The 25993-nt window shown below is 42.7% G+C and overlaps 1 long non-coding RNA gene across 1 annotated transcript in view; it reads left to right on the forward strand.

Moving 5' to 3' along the window:
- The window catches only part of LOC106580074 (nicotinamide riboside kinase 1), a 40425-nt gene that overhangs the window by 8088 nt on the left and 6344 nt on the right, over positions 1–25993 (forward strand). The window lies entirely within an intron of this gene.

The following is a 25993-nucleotide window of genomic DNA, read 5'->3' on the forward strand; positions in this document are numbered from 1 at the left end:
GGATTACAATTATGTCAACAAATCATTCCCCCTTTTGCGAAGCTCCACGTGCAAATCGCCCCTCCGCCCACTTCGCTTCCCTTCATTCAATGGGGCACTGTTGTTGTTTCATCGCCCCCAACCAACGTTCAAAGGATCACGGCCTTTGGTTTGAGATGTAAAAGCCCTATACGGATTGACCATGTAATGCATGCTTCCAGCAGGATGCACAGCCAACAACTATTGTTTGCATGCCCTGCCGAAGGACCCCATCATCTGGCGGAATAGGTGGTTGGAGTTCGTTTGTCCCAAGTGCTGGTGAGTATACCGGTAGCTAGACCATAGACTGCTGGTTATGTAACTGAAGTTAGCTAGCAGCAGGCTACCAACTAGTTAGTTAGCTTACCTCGATGCAACTTTGATTTGGCTTGGGAAAACGATGACGTTTCAAATAAGTAATGATTGTGATGTCGCCCGATTGACTTTAGCCAGCTAGCTAAGATTGAGGGGACCACTGTATTTTAGCTAGCTAACATTAGCATTGCTAGTTATTTTTGTCTTTAAGGTAAAATTGACGACTACATAATATGGCAAAGTTGATTCCTACAAATTATATGCCTACTTTAGCAATGTCATCGTATTTCCAATGCACTCTAATGTGTAATTTAGAGGAAACAGTCACAAGCGAGGTGCAACCCATCCCAGGGCCATAGCAAAACGTGTCACAGTTGGTTGCATAGTCTAATGGTGTCACTGGCCTGAATCTAATCTAATCTGGAGCCAGTCAGTCTACATCTGTAAAGTACAACATTATCTTCCAAACAAGATTTAAGTTGTTTCTCAAGCTATGTTTATAATTGAGGGATGATGACAATTGTTGACCCTGTTTTTCTGTTAGACAAAGTGCACAGTTGGGTGCCAGACTGATCCCCTGGTCATTAACAGATGCTGGGACCTACCAGAAGGAACAATGGTGGGTATCGTAACATGTCCAGCAATGTGATTGCAATGGTTTAGCGACCTCAATCATTTCATTCACTGTTCACTTGCTATTTTCACAGCTTGTCAGCAAGATCTTGGAATAAAAGTGTGTCATGCGACACAAGTAGGCTGAATCACATCCGGCTATGATTGGGAGTCCCATAGGGCGGCGACAATTGGCCCAGCGTCGTCTGGGTTTGACCGGGGTAGGCCGTCATTGTAAATAAGAATTTGTTCTTAACTGACTTGCCTAGTTAAAGTATATATTTTTTAAGTACTCTTGTGATCTTTCCTCGGTTGTCAGTCTATCTCGACTCCTATGAAAAGGACAGGAGGCCTCATAGTGACCTGAGTTACTGCCCTGATGCTACTGACGGCTTCATCAACAACGACAAATTATGTGAAAAGTTGTATTCAAATATACCCATCTTGATAAACAGTAGGCTAATTCCCCAGCCAAGCAGATACAACTAGTAGTCATTTTGGTTGTGAAGTGCATTAGAAAAAAAGCTTTGTCCATTCTAAAGAACAAAATTCAATTTGCCACTTGGCTGTCTATTATATCACACCACCTCATAAGATTGCCTGCTGCAGTTGTTCGAGAGATGTCCAGTTTGCGACTGTACATGCAGTATAGAGAACCAGCAAGGAAGCCCTCATCAGCATCATGCAGACATGCCCTCGCTGTGAGCACTCCAATGAAGGGAACAGTCAAGTGTCCACACCAGCAACCTTCACCTCTCAGCGACAACCGCTTTCACAGGCTCTTCATTGGTACAAATACAGAAGGTAACCCACTTCATTACTTTGTTGCATTTGATAGATACTTTATGTAAACTGACATTATTTGTTGCTTATTTACTTACATGCATATAATGTCCAGGGCATAACCTAGCCTGATCGCTGTGTTCACCATTCGATTTCATTTCAGTGTGTGTGTGTGACTGACCAGTATATTTGAGGGGCCAGGAGCTGATCTGCGCTGCTATGCCCATCAATGCGGCTCTGGAAAAGACCTCAACTCCAGCCTCACCTCTTGCCTGCTCACCAATGGTCGTCGATGGGGAGGTCAGAATTAGGTAGGTTTTATCTGACTTGTTCAGACTTCAACATAGTACATGTTTGTGTGTCAGATATTACCTATCCTAACTGCCATTGGTAATAAAAAAAGTAACTGTGTGTATGTGTTCACAGAAACATGTATGGAACCAGTACATGGAGACTTGTAAGGTGATGTGATGAAGTCCAGACCGACAGATGAGCTTGATACTGATCTCTCTGAATGGAGAGAGAGAGAACTGGCACTCGGTATTATAATTTTACAAGACAGCGTTTACTTGTATTGTCTTTTTTGATTATTGAATTGAATGGTAGGAAGAAACCCTTTGTGTTCTTCACCAGGATCAGGGAGCTCCTGTTGTATACAGGACACCACACAGGAAGGTTTGACCACTCTGATATCTTTGCCAAGATGGCCCCATCACCACCAGACAAAATGCCGATAGGCACAGTATCTGTATCGGCTGGGAATGACAATGAAAGATGACTGGTGCACATTTGTTATATTAGCAGAACACTGCTTCTATGGTATTATGCGAAGGGTTGTTTATTCTACATGGACCTATTACTACATTTTGAAAGGTATCAAAACACTTAATTTAGAATATCTACATAAATTCAGCAATTGCATTCTTCTCATATTACTCTGTAGGCTACTGACCTATTCAAAGCTTTATCCGGCATCTCACCATAGATCTCTGCCTGTAGTTATTGAACTCAACCTACAGGAGTTTTTTGTTGTGATAGACGGGATGGGTGTTTAGCAACAAAACCGAGGCGTGCGCAACTGTGGGGCAAACCAGACGGCGTTGGTTTAGATTGTTGACAACATGTAAACAATATTTAGTCTACGATGTTTATTGAAAACATAATACATTGTTAGTTGCTGGTTAGCTAGTGAATTTGCCATATTTGCGTTGACATGAAATCTGTCAAAACACCTCAAAACAAGACATGTTTCAGCGAGTTTTATCTTGTTCTTGATAACGAGTCATTTACGATTCCCCACATGGGAGTTTCTTGTTATTGTTGGTAGCTATCTTGCCATCCATAATCACAACCACTCAGACTTCTGCCCCATTGAAGCGAGTGCATCGTTGTTGTGATGTCAGCTAACCCATCTATTGAGTGGGGGAAAACAGCTTTTTGCAGGCAAGGTGCTGACAGATGGATGTGTCTTGGTGATGGCAATATGAAGGGACATCTTTGTATCAGAGAGACATAAATTAATTTCCTATGTTCTACCTGAAAATACAGTCGTGGCCAAAAGTTTTGAATGACACAAATATTAATGTTCACAAAGTTTGCTGCTTCAGTGTCTTTAGATATTTTTGTCAGATGTTACTACGGAATACTGAAGTATAATTACAAGCATTTCATAAGTGTCAAAGGCTTTTATTGACAATTACATGAAGTTGATGCAAAGAGTCAATATTTGCAGTGTTGACCCTTCTTTTTCAAGACCTCTGCAATCCGCCCTGGCATGCTGTCAATTAACTTCTGGGCCACATCCTGACTGATGGCAGCCCGTTCTTGCATAATCAATGCTTGGAGTTTCAGAATTTGTGGGTTTTTGTTTGTCTACCCGCCTCTTGAGGATTGACCACAAGTTCTCAATGGGATTAAGGTCTGGGGAGTTTCCTGTCCATGGACCCAAAATATCGATGTTTTGTTCCCAGAGCCACTTAGTTATCACTGTTGCCTTATGGCAAGGTGCTCCATCATGCTGGAAAAGGCATTGTTCGTCACCAAACTGTTCCCGGATGGTTGGGAGAAGTTGCTCTCGGAGGATGTGTTGGTACCATTCTTTATTCATGGCTGTGTTCTTAGGCAAAATTGTGAGTGAGCCCACTCCCTTGGCTGAGAAGCAACCCCCCACCTGAATGGTCTCAGGATGCTTTACTGTTGGCATGACACAGGACTGATGGTAGCGCTCACCTTGTCTTCCCCGGACAAGCTTTTTTCCGGATGCCCCAAACAATCGGAAAGGGGATTCATCAGAGAAAATTACTTTACCCCAGTCCTCAGCAGTCCAATCCCTGTACCTTTTGCAGAATATCAGTCTGTCCCTGATGTTTTTCCTGGAGAGAAGTGGCTTCTTTGCTGCCCTTCTTGACACCAGGCCATCCTCCAAAAGTCTTTGCCTCACTGTGCGTGCAGATGCACTCACACCTGCCTGCTGCCATTCCTGAGAAAGCTCTGTACTGGTGGTGCCCCTATCCCGCAGCTGAATCAACTTTAGGAGACGGTCCTGGTGCTTGCTGGACTTTCTTGGGCGAGGAAGAACAATGATTCCAAGCACCACCCTCCTTTTGATGCTTCCAGTCTGTTATTCGAACTCAATCAGCATGACAGAGTGCTCTCCAGCCTTGTCCTCGTCAACACTCACATCTGTGTTAACGAGAGAATCACTGACATGATGTCAGCTGGTCGGTCCTTTTGTGGCAGGGCTGAAATGCAGTGGAAATGTTTTTTGGGGGATTCAGTTCATTTACATGGCAAAGAGGGACTTTAATTAATTGCAATTCATCTGATCACTCTTCATAACATTCTGGAGTATATGCAAATTGCCATCATACAAACTGAGGCAGCAGTCTTTGTGAAAATTAATATTTGTGTAATTCTCAACTTTTGGCCATGACTGTAGACAGGTTTTAATGACTGACTGTGAAGCATTAAACACATTCATTATTTAAACATCAAACCCCACCCCCAAGCCAACTCACATTTGGCTTCTGTGATGGCCGTCAGCATTTCTTGAGGAGCAAGCCAAAAAACGTGGCCAAATCAGCGGGTGCAGTTCCCCTTTAATCCACACAAAGTATTAACCAAAAAATATACATTCCCACTCCTTAAGTCATTAGGAAACTTAAATACCCTGCTCAGGCTCTGGGGTCTGAGAGGGTGTGACCACACGAGACAGGACTCCATGTAGCTCCTCAGATGTAAATCATTTTAATCCCAGAGAGTTCAGCTGCAGAAACAATGTTGATCATTGAGCTTTCTTGACTTCTTTTGTACTTGTGCAGTTCGATTTATCACCATTTCTTTAAATGACGCAGTACTTTCTTCACATGAACAATTTCTGGGTCCTGCCGGTGATACTCAGGCTGCAGTGTAGGCCTACCGGTCTTCACTTCCATCAGACCTTTAGAGATACTCGATCTTTATACCCTTTTGACAGCCTCCGCCTAGGAGACTCTCTCAACGGCCCTGATTTTGTTCACCACTACATTTACAACATTTTGCTCCCTGGCTATTCTCTAACACTAAACATGTGAAATCTCTTTCATAGTGATTTTTTTCCCCACATCTCAGCTTTTCCCGTCTGTAGTCACTTCTTACATGTCCAAACATTTTACAGCAAGAACATTGTAAAGACCGCTTACAAAAGCTCTGACAAGATAGTACACATGTCCCAGCTGCACTCGAGTAGGGAGAGACTTCACATAAAACATACAGAACAGACTTCTTCTTTCTGCCATTAACCATTCTTCAGAAAGGAAACAGCCTGTAAAAATATGTAAACATTTATTAAAGGATGAACAATGCAAGTCTTGGCGATATAGGCTCTGCTCCTTCAGGGTACCTCACTGCCCAATCAAAGCGCCAATATATAAAATTACATACAAACAGTGAGCGCGGTAATCTAGAACAGTCCCCCAACAGGAAAACAACCTAACAGGTGGAGGCTGGGGTGATGGTGGGAGTAAAAGAAGCAAACGCATTCTAGAAGCAGGATGTGTGACCAGAACCGGTCATCTTAAATACACTGCCAAATAAGGCAGGCGGGATTGCTACTAGCGTCTTAATCTTAATTGGCTGATGCGTCAGCTGAGGTGGGCACTCGGTTCCCTTTCCGAACAGGCTTCACTTTATTTCAGAAAGGAAACGCCACATAGAAATATATGTTTTGCCATTTATTAAAGAACGAATAATGTAAGTCTTGGCAAATATATATTTTATTTTTTTAATTATTATTTATATTTATTTATTTATTTATTTGTGTTAATATAGGCTCTGCTCCTTCAGGTTAGCTCACTGCCCAAGAAAGTGTCAATATATAAAATGATCTACAAGCAGTGAGTGCGGTAAACTATACCAATCCCCCAAAACAGCAGAACCATATGCAAATCCTCACATAATACCCCATAATGAAATATTAGCAAATGTATTAAAGATTTTTTAAAACTTGTAAATAACATAAGTATTCAGACCCTTTGCTATGAGACTTGAAATTGAGCTCCGGTGAATTTTGTTTCCATTGATCATCCTTGAGATGTTTCTACAGCTTGATTGGAGTTCACCTGTGGTTAATTAAATTAATTGGACATGATTTGGAAAGGTGCACAACTGTCTATTTAAGGTCCCACATTTGACAGTGCATGTCAGAGAAAAAACCAATCCATGAGGTTGAAGGAATTGTCAGTAGAGCTCCCAGACGGTACCAAAAAAATGTCTGCAGCATTGAGCTCCCCAAGAACACTGTGGCCTCCATCATTCTTAAATGGAAGAAGTTTAGAGCCACCAAGACTCTTCCTAGAGCTGGCTGTCTGGCCAAACTGAGCAATCGGGGTAGAAGGGCCAGGGAGGTGACCAAGAACCCGATGATCACTCTGAGAGAGCTCCAGAGTTCCTCTGTGGAGAGGGGAGAACCTCCCAGAAGGATAACCATCTCTGCAGCACTCCACCATTCAGGCCTTTATAGTAGGGTGGCCAGACGGAAGCCACTCCTCAAGAAAAGACACATGACCGCCCGCTTGGAGTTTTCCAAAAGGCACCTAAAGGACTTTGACCATGAGAAACAAGATTCTCTGGTCTGATGAAACCAAGATTGAACTCTTTGGCCTGAATGCCAAGCGTCACATCTGGAGGAAACCTGGCACCATCCCTACGCGGAAGCATGGTGGTGGCAGCATCATGCTGTGGGGATGTTTTTCAGTGGCAGGAATGGGAGACTAGTCAGTATTGATGAAATGATGAAAGGAGCAAAGTACAGAGAGATCCTTGATGAAAACCTGCTCCAGAGCGCTCAGGACCTCAGACTGGGGCGAAGGTTCACCTTCCAACAGGACAAAGACCCTAAGCACACAGCCAAGACAATGCAGCAGTGGCTTTGGGACATGTCTCTGAATGTCCTTGAGTGGCCCAGCCAGAGCTTGGACTTGAACCCGATCTAACATCTCTGGAGAGACCTGAAAATAGCTATGTGGGAGAAATGGGAGAAACTCCCCAAATACAGGTGTGCCAAGCTTGTAGCGTCATACCCAAGAAGACTCGAGGCTTTTATCGCTGCTAAAGGTGCTTCAACAAAGTACTGATCAAAGGGTCTGAAGACTTATGTAAATGTGATATTTCTTTATTTTTAGTAAACATTTCTAACCTGTTTTTGCTTTGTCATTATTAATTGGAGTGGGTCTAGGTTTTCCAGAATGATGGTGTTGATGTGAGCCATGGCCAACCTTTCAAAGCACTTCATGGCTGCCGACGTGGCATAAAAAGCAGATACTCTTATTTGCTCAGAGCAGAAAAACTAAAAGTGTAGCTATACAAGCAGGAACGTCACATTTACATTACATTTACATTTAAGTCATTTAGCAGACGCTCTTATCCAGAGCGACTTACAAATTGGTGCATTCACCTTATGATATCCTGTGGAACAACCACTTTACAATAGTGCATCTAAATCTTTTAAGGGGGGGGGTTAGAAGGATTACTTTATCCTATCCTAGGTATTCCTTAAAGTGGTGGGGTTTCAGGTGTCTCCGGAAGGTGGTGATTGACTCCGCTGTCCTGGCGTCGTGAGGGAGCTTGTTCCACCATTGGGGTGCCAGAGCAGCGAACAGTTTTGACTGGGCTGAGCGGGAACTGTGCTTCCTAAGAGGTAGGGGGGCCAGCAGGCCAGAGGTGGATGAACGCAGTGCCCTTGTTTGGGTGTAGGGCCTGATCAGAGCCTGAAGGTATGGAGGTGCCGTTCCCTTCACAGCTCCGTAGGCAATCACCATGGTCTTGTAGCGGATGCGAGCTTCAACTGGAAGCCAGTGGAGAGAGCGGAGGAGCGGGGTGACGTGAGAGAACTTGGGAAGGTTAAACACCAGACGGGCTGCGGCGTTCTGGATGAGTTGTAGGGGTTTAATGGCACAGGCAGGGAGCCCAGCCAACAGCGAGTTGCAGTAATCCAGACGGGAGATGACAAGTGCCTGGATTAGGACCTGCGCCGCTTCCTGTGTGAGGCAGGGTCGTACTCTGCGAATGTTGTAGAGCATGAACCTACAGGATCGGGTCACCGCCTTGAGAACGACAGGGTGTTGTCCAGGATCACGCCAAGGTTCTTAGCACTCTGGGAGGAGGACACAAGGGAGTTGTCAACCGTGATGGTCGAGATCATGGAACGGGCAGTCCTTCCCCGGGAGGAAGAGCAGCTCCGTCTTGCCGAGGTTCAGCTTGAGGTGGTGATCCGTCATCCACACTGATATGTCTGACAGACATGCAGAGATGCGATTCGCCGCCTGGTTATCAGAAGGGGGAAAGGAGAAGATTAATTGTGTGTCGTCTGCATAGCAATGATAGGAGAGACCATGTGAGGATATGACAGAGCCAAGTGACTTGGTGTATAGCGAGAATAGGAGAGGGCCTAGAACAGAGCCCTGGGGGACACCAGTGGTGAGAGCGCATGGTGCGGAGACAGATTCTCGCCACGCCACCTGGTAGGAGCGACCTGTCAGGTAGGACGCAATCCAAGCGTGGGCTGCGCCGGGAGATGCCCAACTCGGAGAGGGTGGAGAGGAGGATCTGATGGTTCACAGTATCAAAGGCAGCAGATAGGTCTAGAAGGATGAGAGCAGAGGAGAGAGAGTTAGCTTTAGCAGTGCGGAGAGCCTCCGTGACACAGAGAAGAGCAGTCTCAGTTGAATGCCCAGTCTTGAAACCTGACTGATTAGGATCAAGAAGGTCATTCTGAGAGAGATAGCAGGAGAGCTGGCCAAGGACGGCACGTTCAAGAGTTTTGGAGAGAAAAGAAAGAAGGGATACTGGTCTGTAGTTGTTGACATCGGAGGGATCGAGTGTAGGTTTTTTTCAGAAGGGGTGCAACTCTCGCTCTCTTGAAGACGGAAGGGACGTAGCCAGCGGTCAAGGATGAGTTGATGAGCGAGGTGAGGTAGGGGAGAAGGTCTCCGGAAATGGTCTGGAGAAGAGAGGAGGGGATAGGGTCAAGTGGGCAGGTTGTTGGGCGGCCGGCCGTCACAAGACGCGAGATTTCATCTGGAGAGAGAGGGGAGAAAGAGGTCAAAGCACAGGGTAGGGCAGTGTGAGCAGGACCAGCGGTGTCGTTTGACTTAGCAAACGAGGATCGGATATCGTCAACCTTCTTTTCAAAATGGTTGACGAAGTCATTCGCAGAGAGGGAGGAGGGGGGGAGGAGGATTCAGGAGGGAGGAGAAGGTAGCAAAGAGCTTCCTAGGGTTAGAGGCAGATGCTTGGAATTTAGAGTGGTAGAAAGTGGCTTTAGCAGCAGAGACAGAAGAGGAGAATGTAGAGGGGAGGGAGTGAAAGGATGCCAGGTCCGCAGGGAGGCGAGTTTTCCTCCATTTCCGCTCGGCTGCCCGGAGCCCTGTTCTGTGAGCTCGTAGTGAGTCGTCGAGCCACGGAGCAGGAGGGGAGGACCGAGCCGGCCTGGAGGATAGGGGACAGAGAAAATCAAAGGATGCAGAAAGGGAGGAGAGGAGGATTGAGGAGGCAGAATCAGGAGATAGGTTGGAGAAGGTTTGAGCAGAGGGAAGAGATGATAGGATGGAAGAGGGGAGAGAGAGAGCGACGGTTGGGACGGCGCAATACCATCCGAGTAGGGGCAGAGTGAGAAGTGTTGGATGAGAGCAAGAGGGAAAAGGATACAAGGTAGTGGTCGGAGATTTGGAGGGGAGTTGCAATGAGATTAGTGGAAGAACAGCATCTAGTAAAGATGAGGTCAAGCGTATTGCCTGCCTTGTGAGTAGAGGGGGAAGGTGAGAGGGTGAGGTCAAAAGAGGAGAGGAGTGGAAAGAAGGAGGCAGAGAGGAATGAGTCAAAGGTAGACGTGGGGAGGTTAAAGTCACCCAGAACTGTGAGAGGTGAGCCATCCTCAGGAAAGGAACTTATCAAGGCGTCAAGCTCATTGATGAACTCTCCAAGGGAACCTGGAGGGCGATAAATGATAAGGATGTTAAGCTTGAAAGGGCTGGTAACTGTGACAGCATGGAATTCAAATGAGGAGATAGACAGATGGGTCAGGGGAGAAAGAGAGAATGTCCACTTGGGAGAGATGAGGATTCCAGTGCCACCACCCCGCTGGCTCGACGCTCTAGGGGTATGCGACTATGTCACGACTTTCAGAACATCCGGGGCTCAGCCCTGAAGACATGGTGCTTTCTTTCATGCGCTGTGCTCTCCTGACACCAAATAATAAACACTTCTTAATATTATTTAAATTAATTGGGGTCAGTAACCCAATGGAATATGGTGTTAGGTAATTGAGTAGCTACTGTTAATACAAATCTACTAGCAATACAAATTACAAGTGCATAACTAGATGGTCATTTTCCACGAAGAAACATTTTAGAAAAGTATTTTTATCATTATTTTGTTGCAATGTTTTCATAAACAATGTACAGTATTTGATTGGCAATAAAAAATAAAATAATTAAAAGCCTAATGTTGATGTTAGTCACATTACTGCTAACTCATGTGAGCTTGTCATGCTGTGCACACTGCAGTTCCAACATAATCCAAAGGGTGGCAGCCTAGATCACATGCTTTACAGGAAATAATGTTCTGATTACGTGCAATCAATCTAGCAGGACTGGGTAAACTGCCATCCTTTTGGATTGTTGGAACTGCGTAAACTCACATTAGCAGTAGGCTTGTATTATAATTGTAGAGTGGGGGACAACTTTTGCAGATAATATAATAGACTTAGGTACCAAACACACTTGAAAATCCAAATTGTATTATTTGTGGTAATAAATCACAGATTCCAAGGTCAATTAGCTACAGGACAATATTTCTACCTATTTAATTAGGAACCTGAGAAAAGTTAAGAGTTTTACTGTAGTGACAAGACTTCACAATTGTACACACGTGTATACCAGCATACAATACTCTCTCCAACTACATATTCACAATCTTTGTTAATTATATTACACAGTAATAGGTTGTCAGGCCATCCATTCAGATTAGAAATGAAACAAAATGATACTGTAGGTAAAACATCCAAATTCTCTGTGTGTTGCGTAAAAGAAAGCTACTTTCCTGTTGAGGGTAGCATCAAGCTACAGTTGAAGTCAGAAGTTTACATACACTTAGGTTGGAGTCATAACTCGTTTTTCAACAACTCCACAAATTTCTTTAACTATAGTTTTGGCAAGTCGGTTAGGACATCTACTTTGTGCATGACACAAGTAATTTTTCCAGCCATTGTTTACAGAGATTATTTCACTTATTCACTGTATCACAATTCCAGTGGGTCAGAAGTTTACATACAGTAAGTTGACTGTGCCTTTAAACAGCTTGGAAAATTCCCAAAAATTATGTAATGGCTTTAGAAGCTTCTGATAGGCTAATTGACATCGTTTGAGTCAATTGGAGGTGTACCTGTGGAAGTATTTCAAGGCCTACCTTAAAACTCAGTGCCTCTTGCTTGGCATCATGGGAAAATTAAAAGAAATCAGCCAAGACCTCAGAAAGAAAATTGTAGACCTCCACAAGTTTGGTTCATCCTTGGGAGCAATTTCCAAACGCCTGAAGGTACCACGTCCATCTGTACAAGCAATAGTATGCAAGTATAAACACCATGGGGCCGCGTAGCCGTCATACCGCTCAGGAAGGAGATGCGTTCTGTCTCCTAGAGATGAACGTACTTTGGTGCAAATCAATCCCAGAACAACAGCAAAGGACCATGTGAAGATGCTGGAGGAAACGGGTACAAAGTATCTATATCCACAGTAAAACGAGTCCTATATTGACATAACCTGAAAGGCTGCACAGCAAGGAAGAAGCCACTGCTCCAAAACCGCCATAACAAAGCCAGACTACGGTTTGCAACTACTCATGGGGACATACAGTGGGGCAAAAAAGTATTTAGTCAGCCACCAATTGTGCAAGTTCTCCCACTTAAAAAGATGAGAGAGGCCTGTAATTTTCATCACAGGTACACTTCAACTATGACAGACAAAATGAGAAAAAAATCCAGAAAAATCACATTGTAGGGTTTTTAATGAATTTATTTGCAAATTATGGTGAAAAATAAGTATTTGGTCAATAACAAAAGTTTATCTCAATACTTTGTTATATACCCTTTGTTGGCAATGACACAGGTCAAACGTTTTCTGTAAGTCTTCACAAGGTTTTCACACACTGTTGCTGGTATTTTGGCCCATTCCTCCATGCAGATCTCCTCTAGAGCAGTGATGTTTTGGGGCTGTCGCTGGGCAACACAGACTTTCAACTCCCTCCAAAGATTTTCTATGGGGTTGAGATCTGGAGACTGGCTAGGCCACTCCAGGACCTTGAAATGCTTCTAAAGAAGCCACTCCTTCGTTGCTCGGGCGGTGTGTTTGGGATCATTGTCATGCTGAAAGACCCAGCAACATTTCATCTTCAATGCCCTTGCTGATGGAAGGACGTTTTCACTCAAAATCTCACGATACATGGCCCCATTCATTCTTTCCTTTACACGGATCAGTCGTCCTGGTCCCTTTGCAGAAAAACAGCCCCAAAAGCATGATGTTTCCACCCCCATGCTTCACAGTAGGTATGGTGTTCTTTGGATGCAACTCAGCATTCTTTGTCCTCCAAACACGACGAGTTGAGTTTTTACCAAAAAGTTCTATTTTGGTTTCATCTGACCATATGACATTCTCCCAATCCTCTTCTGGATCATCCAAATGCTCTCTAGCAAACTTCAGACGGACCTGGACATGTACTGGTTTAAGTAGGGGGACACGTCTGGCACTGCAGGATTTGAGTCCCTGGCGGCGTAGTGTGTTACTGATGGTAGGCTTTGTTACTTTGGTCCCAGCTCTCTGCAGGTCATTCACTAGGTCCCCCCGTGTGGTTCTGGGATTTTTGCTCACCGTTCTTGTGATCATTTTGACCCCACGGGGTGAGATCTTGCGTGGAGCCCCAGATCGAGGGAGATTATCAGTGGTCTTGTATGTCTTCCATTTCCTAATAATTGCTCCCACAGTTGATTTCTTCAAACCAAGCTGCTTACCTATTGCAGATTCAGTCTTCCCAGCCTGGAGCAGGTCTACAATTTTGTTTCTGGTGTCCTTTGACAGCTCTTTGGTCTTGGGCATAGTGGAGTTTGGAGTGTGACTGTTTGAGGTTGTGGACAGGTGTCTTTTATACTGATAACAAGTTCAAACAGGTGCCATTAATACAGGTAACGAGTGGAGGACAGAGGAGCCTCCTAAAGAAGAAGTTACAGGTCTGTGAGAGCCAGAAATCGTGCTTGTTTGTAGGTGACCAAATACTTATTTCCCACCATCATTTGCAAATAAATTCATGAATAATCCTACAATGTGATTTTCTGTAATTTTTTTTCTCATTTTGTCTGTCATAGTTGACGTGTACCTATGATGACATTTACAGGTCTCTCTCATCTTTTTAAGTGGGAGAACTTGCACAATTGGTGGCTGACTAAATACTTTTTTGCCCCACTTTTTGGAGAAATGTCCTCTGGTCTGATGAAACAAAAATAGAACTGTTTGGCCATAATGACCATCGTTATGTCAGAAAGTTAAAGCTTGGTCGCAAATGGGTCTTCCAAATGGACAATGACCCCAAGCATACTTCCAAAGTTGTGGCCAAATGGCTTTAGGACAACAAAGTCAAGGTATTTCGAGTGGCCATCACAAAGCCCTGACCTCAATCCTATAGAACATTTGTGGGCAGAACTGAAAGGCGTGTGCGAGCAAGGAGGCCTACAAACCTGACTCAGTTACACCAGCTCTGTCAGGAGGAATGGGCCAAAATTCACCCAATTTATTGTAGGAAGCTTGTGGAAGCCTACCCGAAACATTTGACCCAAGTTAAATAATTTAAAGGCAATGCTACCGAATACCCTTTGAGTGTATGTAAACTTCTGACACACTGGGAATGTGATGAAAGAAAAGCTGAAATAAATAATTCTCTACTATTATTCTGACATGTCACATTCTTAAAATAAAGTTTATGATCCTAACTGACTGAAGACAGGGGATTTTTACTAGGATTAAATGTCAGGAATTGTGAAAAACTGAGTTTAAATGTATTTGGCTAAGGTGTATGTAAACTTCCGACTTCAACTGTATATCGCCTATTTGTCAGCTGTGCAAACCTGTCTATGACTTCACTCTTTCCTAAGCATGTTAGTATATCTTTGTCAATTGTCATGACAGCCAGGTGATGCATTCTATCTTGGGTCATTGTGCTCCTAAGCCAGGTATGTAGACGTTTTAACGCACACAAAAGGTATCTCACAGCTGCAGCTGCTAACTTGGATGGTCAGTGCGACCTGTATGATTGCCGGAATATATCAGGGTCTAACAGTTTACACACAGGACATGTCCTGAGTGGCACCTTTCTTTTTCGAGAGGTAATGTTTAGCAGCAACTACTTCCTCGGGCTAAAGAGGAATATGATACCTGTTTGCAACTTCCTGCAGGTCTTCTTCTGACAATATGTTTTGTGCGGTGAGACTTCAGGCTTGGATTCCTCTGACCAGGTCTGCTCCAACAGATGAAAACCAAAGATCTAGCTCAGCAAGCATTCTGTCCAGGCAAGGGAAATATAGTTTGTGTAGAAAATGTTCTTCACTAGTGCTGTTGTTGACCTCAGAACCTGCACCAGATGCAGACTCGATAACAAAACCACCCATGCATTTTTGTTTCCTTCACCCTCCAGCAGGATTTCATTGGTTTCACAGAAGGACTTTGTTCTATCGTACAAGTCTGGCCATCTCATCTCTGCACTTGCTTTTCAAAGCATCACACACGGCTTTCTTGTAGTCGACAGCATGGGCTAAGTCAACTGTTTCCCTTTGAAGGAATTTGTGGAGTCCCTCAGTGGTGTCCAGAAGACTTTTGAACATCAGAAGATGGACAGTTGAGAACTTAGGCATCTTTGTGCTTGGTTGTCTCCACCAAGTCTGTCCCCAAACAAGTTGATTTACTGGGTGTTATCGTCCACCATCAGCACCGCCCTGTACCCTACCTGCCCTAAGCTCTCTCCTGGCCTCTTAGACTAAGTCTGAATTTGTCCTACGTGCTTAAACCACCTAACCAAGTCCCAAAGCAATGGGACGCCCTAAATCTTTCTCAGATTATTACCAATCCCACAAGGTATGACTCCAAACACCCAGAAAAGGCTACACTCCTTGATGTTATCCTTCCTAATAATCCTGATAGGTATCAGTCTGGGGTTTTCTGTAATGACCTTAGTGATCACTGTTTTACAGCCTGTGTTCACAATGGCTGCTCAGTAAAACGACCTGTCCTGATTTGTCATAGACGCTTGCTAAACAATCTCGGTCATGTTGTCAACAAGGCAGCATGGTGCATCATCCAGAAACATAGTTTTACATAAAACTGTTTGAATTTTCAAACTAGTTTTCAATGGGAAGGCAGAAAGCATTTTTATAAAAAGCAATCACTTTTGCATATGTAAACACAGAATCCTACTTATTACGACACATGTTTAATTACGTCACTTTTGTTTTGCACCGACTTCGCCATCAGACAGGACGGGGCACCTGGCTCACGCCTGGGAGGTAGTCAGGTTCCGAATGCAATCATTTTCAGCCGGTGCAAGACACAATTACATGGGCGCCCAGGCGAGATTAATCGTTACTGAGAAGAGCAAAAATGTATTCTAAAATAATTTGAAATCTATTTGATTATTTATTTCATTTCCATGATCATTGCAGAATAAATTCCTCACCTTTTCTGACTGTGATGGTTTCATACTTGCAAAATAGCCTATAGGCCTACAACAAGTTAGGATTGGCAACAATTCGTGCCATCTTATTTAATTGGACCCACTTTACATTTACATTTACGTCATTTAGCAGACGCTCTTATCCAGAGCGACTTACAAATTGGTGCATTCACCTTAAGATATCCAGTGGAACAACCACTTTACAATAGTACATCTATATCTCTTTTTGGGGGGGGGGGGGTTAGAAGGATTACTATATCCTATCTCAGGTATTCCTTAAAGAGGTGGGGTTTCAGGTGTCTACGGAAGGTAGATAAGCTACAGTAGATAAGCTACCGGTATTTAAAGTATTTTGCTTTATGCGATCCGGTTCACCTTTTCCGTTGACGTTTGTAGGCTATGTCTGAATACTGTAATATAAAATTTCTCGAGTAGCCTAGACAATATTTAATTTAGAAATATAATACATATAACTATTACACCTTTTCTGGCCATGAGCTTATATTCCCGAAGTAGCCATACATCAAATTACCCTGCACATTCGTTAAGTATTCAGACCCCTTCACTTTTTCCACATTTTGTTATGTTACCGCCTTATTCTAAAATGGATTAAATTGTTTTTTTCCCCCTCATCAATCTACACACAATACCCCATAATGACAAGCAAAAACAGGTTTTTAGAAATCTTTGCAAATGTATATTTAAAAAATAAACGATTATATTTACATAAATATTCAGACCCTTTACTCAGTACTTTGTTGAAGCACCTTTTTGCAGCGATTACAGCCTTTAGTCTTCTTGGGTATGATGCTACAAGTTTGGCACACCTGTATTTGGGGAGTTTCTCCCATTCTTCTCTGCAGATCCTCTCAAGCTCTGTCAGGTTGGATGGGGAGCATCGCTGCACAGCTATTTTCAGGTCTGTCCAGAGATGTTTGATTGGGTTCAAGTATGGGTTCTGGCTGGGCACTCAGTTACATTCAGAGACTTGTCCTGAAGCCACTCCTGCATTGTCTTTGCTGTGTGCTAAAGGTCATTTTCCTGTTGGAAGGTGAACCTTCGCCCCAGTCTGAGGTCCTGAGCGCTCTGGAACAGGTTTTCATCAAGGATCTCTCTACTTTTCTCCATTCATCTTTTCCTTGATCCTGTCTATTCTCCCAGTCCCTGCTGCTGACAAACATTCCCACAGCATGATGCTGACACCACCATGCTTCACCCTAGAAATGGTGCCAGGTTTCCTCCAGATGTGACACTTGGCATTCATGACAAAGCGTTCAATCTTGGTTTCATCAGACCAGAGAATCTTGTTTCTCATGGTCAGAGTCCTTTAGGTGCCTTTCGGCAAACTCTAAGCAGGCTGTCATGTGCCTTGACAGTCATGTGTCATGTACTGAGGAGTGGCTTCCGTCAGACTACTCTACCATAAAGGCCTGATTGGTGAAGTGCTGCAGAGATGGGAGAACCTTCCAGAAGGATAACTATCTCCACAGAGGAACTTTGGAGCTCTGTCCAAACCACCATCGGGTTCTTGGTCACGTCACTGACCAAGGCCCTTCTCCCCTGATTGCTCAGTTTGGCTATGTGGCCAGGTCTAGGAAGAGTCTTGCCAGGTCTAGGAAGAGTCTTGGAGGTTCCAAACTGCTTCCATTTAAGAAAGATGTAGGCCACTGTGTTCTTGGGTACCTTGCTTGCTGCAGAAATGTTTTGGTACCCTTCCCCAGATCTGTCTCGGAGCTCTACGGGCGATTCCTTCAACCTCTTGGCTTGGTTTTTTTCTCTGACATGCGCTGTCAAGAGTGGGACCTTATATAGACAGGTGTGTGCCTTTCCAAATCATGTCCAATAAATTGAATTTACTACAGGTGGAATCCAATCAAGTTGTAGAAACATCTCAAGGATGGTCAATGGAAACAGGATGCACCTGAGCTCAATTTCGAGTCTCATAGCAAAGGGTCTGAATACTTGGGTAAAATTAGTTTATTTTTATATATACACTACCGTTCAAAGGTTTGGGGTCACTTAAAAATGTCCTTCTTTTTGAAAGAAAAGCACATTTTTGTCCATTTTAAAATAACATCAAATTGATCAGAAATAGTGTAGACGTTGTAAAATGACTATTGTAGCTGGAAACGGATGATTTTTAATGGAATATCTACATAGGTGAACAGAGGCCCATTATCAGCAACCATCACTCCTGTGTTCCAATGGCACGTTGTGTTAGCTAATCCAAGTTTATCATTTTAAAAGGCTAATTGATCATTAGAAACCCCTTTTGCAATTATGTTAGCACAGCTGAAAACTGTTGTTCTAATTAAAGAAGCAATAAAACTGGCGTTTCGACCAGTTGAGTATCTGGAGCATCAGCATTTGTGGGTTCAATTACAGGCTCAAAATGGCCCGAAACAAATACCTTTCTTCTGAAACTCATCAGTCTATTCTTGTTCTGAGAAATGAAGGCTATTCCATGTGAGAAATTGCCAAGAAACTGAAGATCTCGTACAACGCTGTGTGCTACTCCCTTCCAGGGGCGAAAATCTGATATCAACTTTGGAGGGGACAATTACATTACATTTTCTCAAGAGCAATTCCTGAGGGGGACACCAAAAGTAGAGCTGTAACACATAGCCTACGTTTAATATGGTAAATGTATATTGAGGAACCAAAGAAATAAGGTGTTTGCCGTACTCCTAACTACCGGTACCCAAAACTACACGACTAATCACAACAGCAATACCATTGCCTTTAACAAATCTTAGTTCAGTCACCAGTTTAAGTTGAGAGTGGGGGTATCCATGGCATTTTCCAATTATGTTCCTATTTTACAAGTCAAAAAAAATTGAGAACCTTTCATAATGTTGCCAAACAAAGACTCAACAAACTTACCTGAGACTCCCTGTCTCTGCCAGTCTGTCCCTGCATATCTGTCCCCAACTCTGCTGTCTGTGTGCCATCTGTTGCCTGCTCTGCCTAATGACATCATTGTGAAACATTTCCATTAGAATTTCATTTCTTTCTTATGAACATTTTATCAACTAGTCTTTGAGATATTAGGCTACTAGGGTTCTTACTTTGCGTTTTGGTGTACTGTAAAATACTCTGATGTCTGTCTTTTTTCTGCCATTTTTCTGCCATTTTTCTACCTGGTTGGCTACACACACACAGTATGTAGGTTATTTACAGTAGGAGATGGGCTTCTATCATCTTATCTTCTATCATTCTATATGGGCTTCGATCTAAAAGGTAGCTAGCAAATGTGAAACGGATTGCAGTGACAAGAGTTGACAGCTGTATGAGTTCACCATTTACACAACATATGCTGCAACCTTTTGTAATTTTAATCGTTTGTTTCATATTGGCTGGCTTCTAACAATAGCTGAATTTGCAAAGCTAGCGAGCACCAATTCAGTGGTGTTTGCTATAATCTTTGCTACCCGGGTTAAATAAAGGTGAAATAAAATATATAAATAAAAGTTCCCTTGCGACAATTTAGCTTTTGCAACGAGACCATTAAATATATTTAAAACAATGGTAGAAGAGAGTGTAGTTCTGTTCAGTTTATTGCTAACCTTATCACAGGGACTTTGAAGCACTAACTTACATGCATGCTGATCTTGGAATAAATTGACGATAGCAAAAGATTCCATCTTTGACGACGCCACATAAATGGAATAGGTACTAGCTAGCTTAATAGTTAATATTTGCGCGCTAGCTCTGCATATTCAGCTAGTGTGTGTGCGCGATTGACTGGATTAACCTCACGTCAGTTATGTGCATTGAGTGCGTTTCAGACAGTAGATACGACCGCTACGTTACCTCACAAGCTAAGGAACTGGCAGTGGATCAAACCATTGTGAGGCAAATGGTGGGGGGGTCGCAATCTTTTGAAACTTAAAAACGAGCTATTAAGTGTCTATAATCAGCACAATTGCTTTCATTGTGTATTATTAATATTATTTAAATTACATAGTTATGTTTCAGTGATATATTGGGGGGGACAAATCATATTTTTCCCAGGATGGGGGGGTCGTGTCCCCCCCGTCCCCCCCGGGATTTCCGCCCCTGCTCCCTTCACAGAACAGTGCTAACTGGCTCTAACCAGAATAGAAAGAGGAGTGGGAGGCCCCAGTGCACAACTGAGCAAGAGGACAAGTACATTACCGTGTCTAGTTTGAGAAACAGACGCCTCACAAGTCCTCAAATGGCAGCTTCATTAAATAGTACCCGCAAAACACCAGTCTCAACGTCAATAGTGAAGAGGCGACTCCAGGATGCTGGCTTTCTAGGCAGAGTTGCAAAGAAAAAGCCATATCTCAGACTGGCCAATAAAAAGAAAAGATGAATATGGGCAAAAGAACACACACTGGACGGAGGAAGATTGGAAAAAGTGTTATGGACAGACTAATCTAAGTTTGAGTTGTTCGGATCACAAAGAAGAATTGTGAGATGCAGAAAAAAATGAAAAGATGCTGGAGGCGTGCTTGACGCCCTCTGTCAAGCATGGTGGAGGCAATGTGATGGTCTGGGGGTGCTTTGGTGGTGGTAAAGTGGGAGATTTATACAGGGTAAAAGTGATCTTGAAGAAGGAAGGCTATCACTCAATTTTGCAACGCCATGCCATACCCTGTGGACGGCACTTAATTGGAGCCAATTTCCTCCTACAACAGGATGATGACCCGAAGCACAGCTCCAAACGATGCAAGAACTATTCAGGGAAGAAGCAGTCAGCTGGTATTCTGTCTATAATGGAGTGGCCAGCACAGTCACCGGATCTCAACCCTATGGAGCTGTTGTGGGAGCATATATGTGGGAGCAATATATATATATATATATTTATTTCTAAAAACCTGTTTTCGCTTTGTCATTATGGTGTATTGTGTGTAGAATGATGAGGGGGGGGAAAAAATGATTTAGTCCATTTTAGAATAAGGCAGAAAAAGTCAAGTGGTCTGAATGAATACTTTCCTAATGCACTGTATTTAGGCTATTATAATTTCAGGTTTTTGCTCTATGCAACCAAAAGGGAGCGGAGTTTATATCTTACAGGTGAACAGACAGTTTATCTTTTACATTTAAGTGTGTAGGCTACCACTGTAAGTAGGCCTAGTGTAGTTGTAATTTTTAAAGAGTATTTCGGTTCGGGAGAAAGTAAATGCAAAACGTTATTGAATTCAAACGATCTGTTTAAATGTCCACAACAATTTGTAATTGTTTTTGTGTTTCAGAAATGGTCAAATGTCACTGCAAAAGAAAACATTCTGCCAACACTTCCAAAGACATTTGATCAAGTTCGCCATTGCTATTGCCTTTTAGATATACTGTCTACCATTACTTCCAAAGTAGGCTATACATCAAATAAGGGCGTTATTGTCACTATAAAAGGTGTATGATGGGCGTTTTTATAACGCTTCTTCATGCACGCACAGTTTTATGAGAGGTCTAATTTATAATGGGAAACATGCGTATGTATGGTGTGCGCCAAGTTTATAAATCTATATATTTAGTGGAAAATGTATGCAAAGGTTATAAATTAGGCCCCTGGTCTCTCATCAAAGATGCTTGTCGGGCACGCACGCACGCATACAGGCACACACACACACACACACACACACACACACACACACACACACACACACACACACACGCACGCACAGCACTGATTACATTATGAATGCTGGTTATGATTAGCCTGGTGGAACCAACCAGATCGCTGCGTTCACCTTTCTATTTCACTTCAGATATTATCAAATGTGATGTGAAATAATCAACCTTACAGTGATTATGCTTACTTACAAGCCCTTATCCAACAATGCAGTTTTAAGAAAATACCAACAACAAAAAAAGTAGGAGATAAAAAATAATAATTAAAGAGCAGCAGTAAAATAACAATAGCGAGGCTATATACAGTGGGTACCGGTACATAGAATGGTGAATTAAGTGATCAGACTGGTTCCACCAGGCTAGGTTATACCCTGCACATTATATACATCTAAGAAGTAGAAATAAGCAACAAATAATGTCAGTTTACATACATTTGATAACCCAATTGTGAAACATAATTTATCAAAGTAATGAAGTGGGTTACCTTCTGTATTTGTACAAATGATAAGCCTGTGAAAGCTGTTGCTAGCTGGCTGGATACTTCTCAAATTGTGGCTGACTGTTCCATTCATAGGAATGCTCACAGCGGTGCATGATGCTGATGAGGGTCCCCTATTCTGCTTGTTTGGCTGCAAACTGGACAGCTCTCAAACAACTGCAGCATGAGGGCCTGTGACAGGGTTATATAATAGACAGCCAAGTGGTAAGTTGCATTTTGCTAATGCACTTCACAACTAAAATTACTCTACTAGACATTTAATCCTAGTAAAAATTCCCTGTCTTAGGTCAGTTAGGATCACCACTTTGTTTTAAGAATGTGAAATGTCAGAATAATAGTAGAGAGGATGATTTATTTCAGCTTTATTTCTTTCATCACATTCCCAGTGGGTCAGAAGTTTACATACACTCAATTAGTATTTAGTAGCATTGCCTTTAAATTGTTAAATTTGGCCCTTCCACAAGCTTCCCACAATAAGTTGGGTGAATTTTGGCCCATTCCTCCTGACAGAGCTGGTGCAAGTGAGTCAGGTTTGTAGGCCTCCTTGCTCACACATGCTTTTTCAGTTCTACCCACAAATTTTCTATAGGATTGAGGTCAGGGCTTTGTGTTGGCCACTCCAAATACATTTTTACATTTTAGTCATTTAGCAGACGCTCTTATCCAGAGCGACTTACAGTAGTGAGTGCATACATTTCATTTCATGCATTTTTGTTTTGTACTGGCCCCCCGTGGGAATCGAACCCACAACCCTGGCGTTGCACACACCATGCTGGCGTTGCAAACACCATGCTCTACGAACTGAGCCACATTCCTCCTGACAGAGCTGGTGCAAGTGAGTCAGGTTTGTAGGCCTCCTTGCTCGCACACGCTTTTTCAGTTCTGCCCACAAATGTTCTATAAGATTGAGGTCAGGGCTTTGTGATGGCCACTCCAATACCTTGACTTTGTTGTCCTTAAGCCATTTTGCCACAACTTTGGAAGTATACTTGGGGTCATTGTCCATTTGGAAGACCCATTTGCAACCAATCTTTAACTTCCTTACTGATGTATTGAGATATTGCTTCAATATATCCACATAAATTTCCTTCCTCATGATGCCTTCTATTTGATGCCATCAGTAATAATCTGTCTGTAAACAATTGTTGGAAAAATGACTTGTATCATGCACAAAGTAGATGTCCTAACCAACTTGCAAAAACTACAGTTTGTTAACAAGAAATTTGTGGAGTGGTTGAAAAACAAGTTTGAATGACTCCAACCTAAGTGTATGTAAACTTCCGACTTCAACTGTGTATATATATATTATACCAATAGCTAAAGCGATGTATTGGAAAACCTCCCTGGTCTTTGTGGTGTAATCTGTGTTTGAAATTCACTGCTTGATTGGGGTACCTTAGAGATAATTGTATGTGTAGGGTACAGAGATGAGGTAGTCATTCAAAAACCATGTTACCCTATTATTGCACCCAGAGTGAGTCCATGCAACTTACCATGTGACTTGTTAAGCACATTTTTACTCCTGATCTTATTTAGGCTTGCTATAACAGAGGTTGAACACTTATTGACGCAAGACATTTCAGGTTTTGTAAACATTTCGAAAAACATTATTTGACTTTGACATTATGGGGTATTGTGTGTAGGCCAGTGACAACAAAGCTCAATTTAATCAATTTTCAATTCAGGCTGTAACATAAAATGTGGAAATAGTCAAGGGGTGTGAATACTTTCTGACCAGCTACATAACCAGCAGTCTATGGTCTAGCTACCGGTATACTCACCACCACTTGGGACAAACGAACTCCAACCACCTATTCCGCCAGATGATGGGGTCCTTCGGCAGGGCATGCAAACCATAGTTGTTGGCTGTGCATCCTGCTGAAAGCATGCATTGCAAGATCAATCCGTATAGGGCTTTTCAGTCTCAAATGGCCATAATCCTTTGAAAGTGTTGGTTGGGGGCGATGAAACAATGGATCACCATTAAGTGAAGGGAAGCGAAGCAGTGGAGGGGTGTTTTGCACGTGGAGCTTGGAAAAAGGGGGCATGATTTGTTGACATAATTGTAATCCAAACCCAATCTTAATTTACTCATTGTGATGCACTGAGGTTCCAAACTCATTTTAGTTGAGACTGACTATGACTAAAATGATCATATTCAGACTTTGTAGTCAATTTTGACACTAGAATAAATGTTTGTCTCATATTGATGCCACATAGGCTGTTTTCAAAGGGATTAGTTGTTTTTTAGGGGGAAGACCTTTTTGTTGCAACTTTCATCATTTTATGTGGTTCTGAGTGCAATAGTTACATTTTCATTATCCCACACCCAATTACCCACCAGCATCAGAGACCCATTGTCATTGGCTCCATTGTGGGTTATACTCCAAACACCCTCCCAACAGAACACCTCTTAAGCGGCGTCTCGACTCCCACAGCTTCGGCTGTTAGTAGGTCGGGGCCACCCACTGCATGTGCACGGGTGCGCTTCGGTCTCCTCCATCACTAGATGTGCCCGTGCACCTCGCTGCTTGGCCAGGTAGACCTCAATGTTGTTGGGTTCTACCTGAGTGATTCTGCCAGTCTTGCCTAAAAGATTAAGCCATGCAAGTCTTAATACACACGGCCGGTACAGTGAAATTGCGAAGGGCTCATTAAATGAGTTATGGTTCCTTTTGATTGCTCCAACGTTACTTGGATGACTGCAGCAATTATAGATCTAATACTTGCCAACAAGTGCTGACCACAGATGCGTGCATTTATTCAGACCCAAAACCCATGCAGGGTACTCTCGGACCCCACAGATGCTTTTGGTGACTCTAGTGTATAACCTCGACTGGTGACGCGCTGACATCTAATTTGAATGTCTGCCCTATCAACTTTCAATGGTACTTTCTGTGCATACCATGGTGACCACGTGTAACGGGGAATCAGGGTTCGATTCCAGGGAGAAGAGCCTAAGCTACCACATCCAAGGAAGGCACCAGAAAATGATCCACTCCCGACTCGGGGAGGTAGTGATGAAAAATAACAATGTAGGTCTCTTTCGAGGCCCTTCAATTGGAAAGAGTACACTTTAAAAACCTTTTAATGAGCATCCATTACTGATGTTTAGAAGTTGGAATTTTACAGCGGTCAGAAACTTCTGAAAGTGTCATTAATTATGTTTAAACCATCACCTTTGACTGCCTGTTGTATATTGTCCATCGGTGTGACATAATGTCCTATGGGGTGAGGCCAATAAATAAAAGGGGGAAAAAAGGTGTTGTCTTGAACATAATGTAAAAATAATTGTAAAGCATGAGGCAGGTAACATTATCATAATACACAAATAAACTAATTATCTAGGTTTTTGTCAAATTATTGTGAATCTTACTCAAAATGTAATGGGGAGACAATTTGTTTATCCTCATACAAGGAAGTTGTTTTTTAAATAAAAATTCCAGAATATGATTAGAAGTAACTAATAATGAGTAAAATATTTTTGTCTATTTGAGAATCATTAAACCTTTTATATTAGCATTAATTGTGATGTCACACACCTGAGGACAAATTCAAGGCCCCCCTACATTGGATTGGATTTCTTCACATTTTTTAACTTTAATTTTAGAATAAATACTTTTTTCACTTTTGTTTTGGCCATATGGCAACACCCATAGATAGATAATCAGTCATTGAAGGCAATGGTACAAATGTACAGAAGATAGCCTTTTGACAACAATTTAACTAAACAATTACCATGGCTTATATGCATTGATTTGTTCCAAGGAAACCCTATTAGCATAACGATGGCCAAATCAGGTGGACATTTCAGCAATGCACATTGCACACCAAAGGTTTGTCCTGTGGCGCGACACCTCATCACTCCACTCAAAGTAATTGGAGTATGTCTGACACAGATTAAACCTAGTCCTAGTATACAAA

Source organism: Salmo salar, chromosome ssa20, assembly GCF_905237065.1.
Source record: "Salmo salar chromosome ssa20, Ssal_v3.1, whole genome shotgun sequence".
Lineage (NCBI taxonomy): Eukaryota > Metazoa > Chordata > Actinopteri > Salmoniformes > Salmonidae > Salmo > Salmo salar.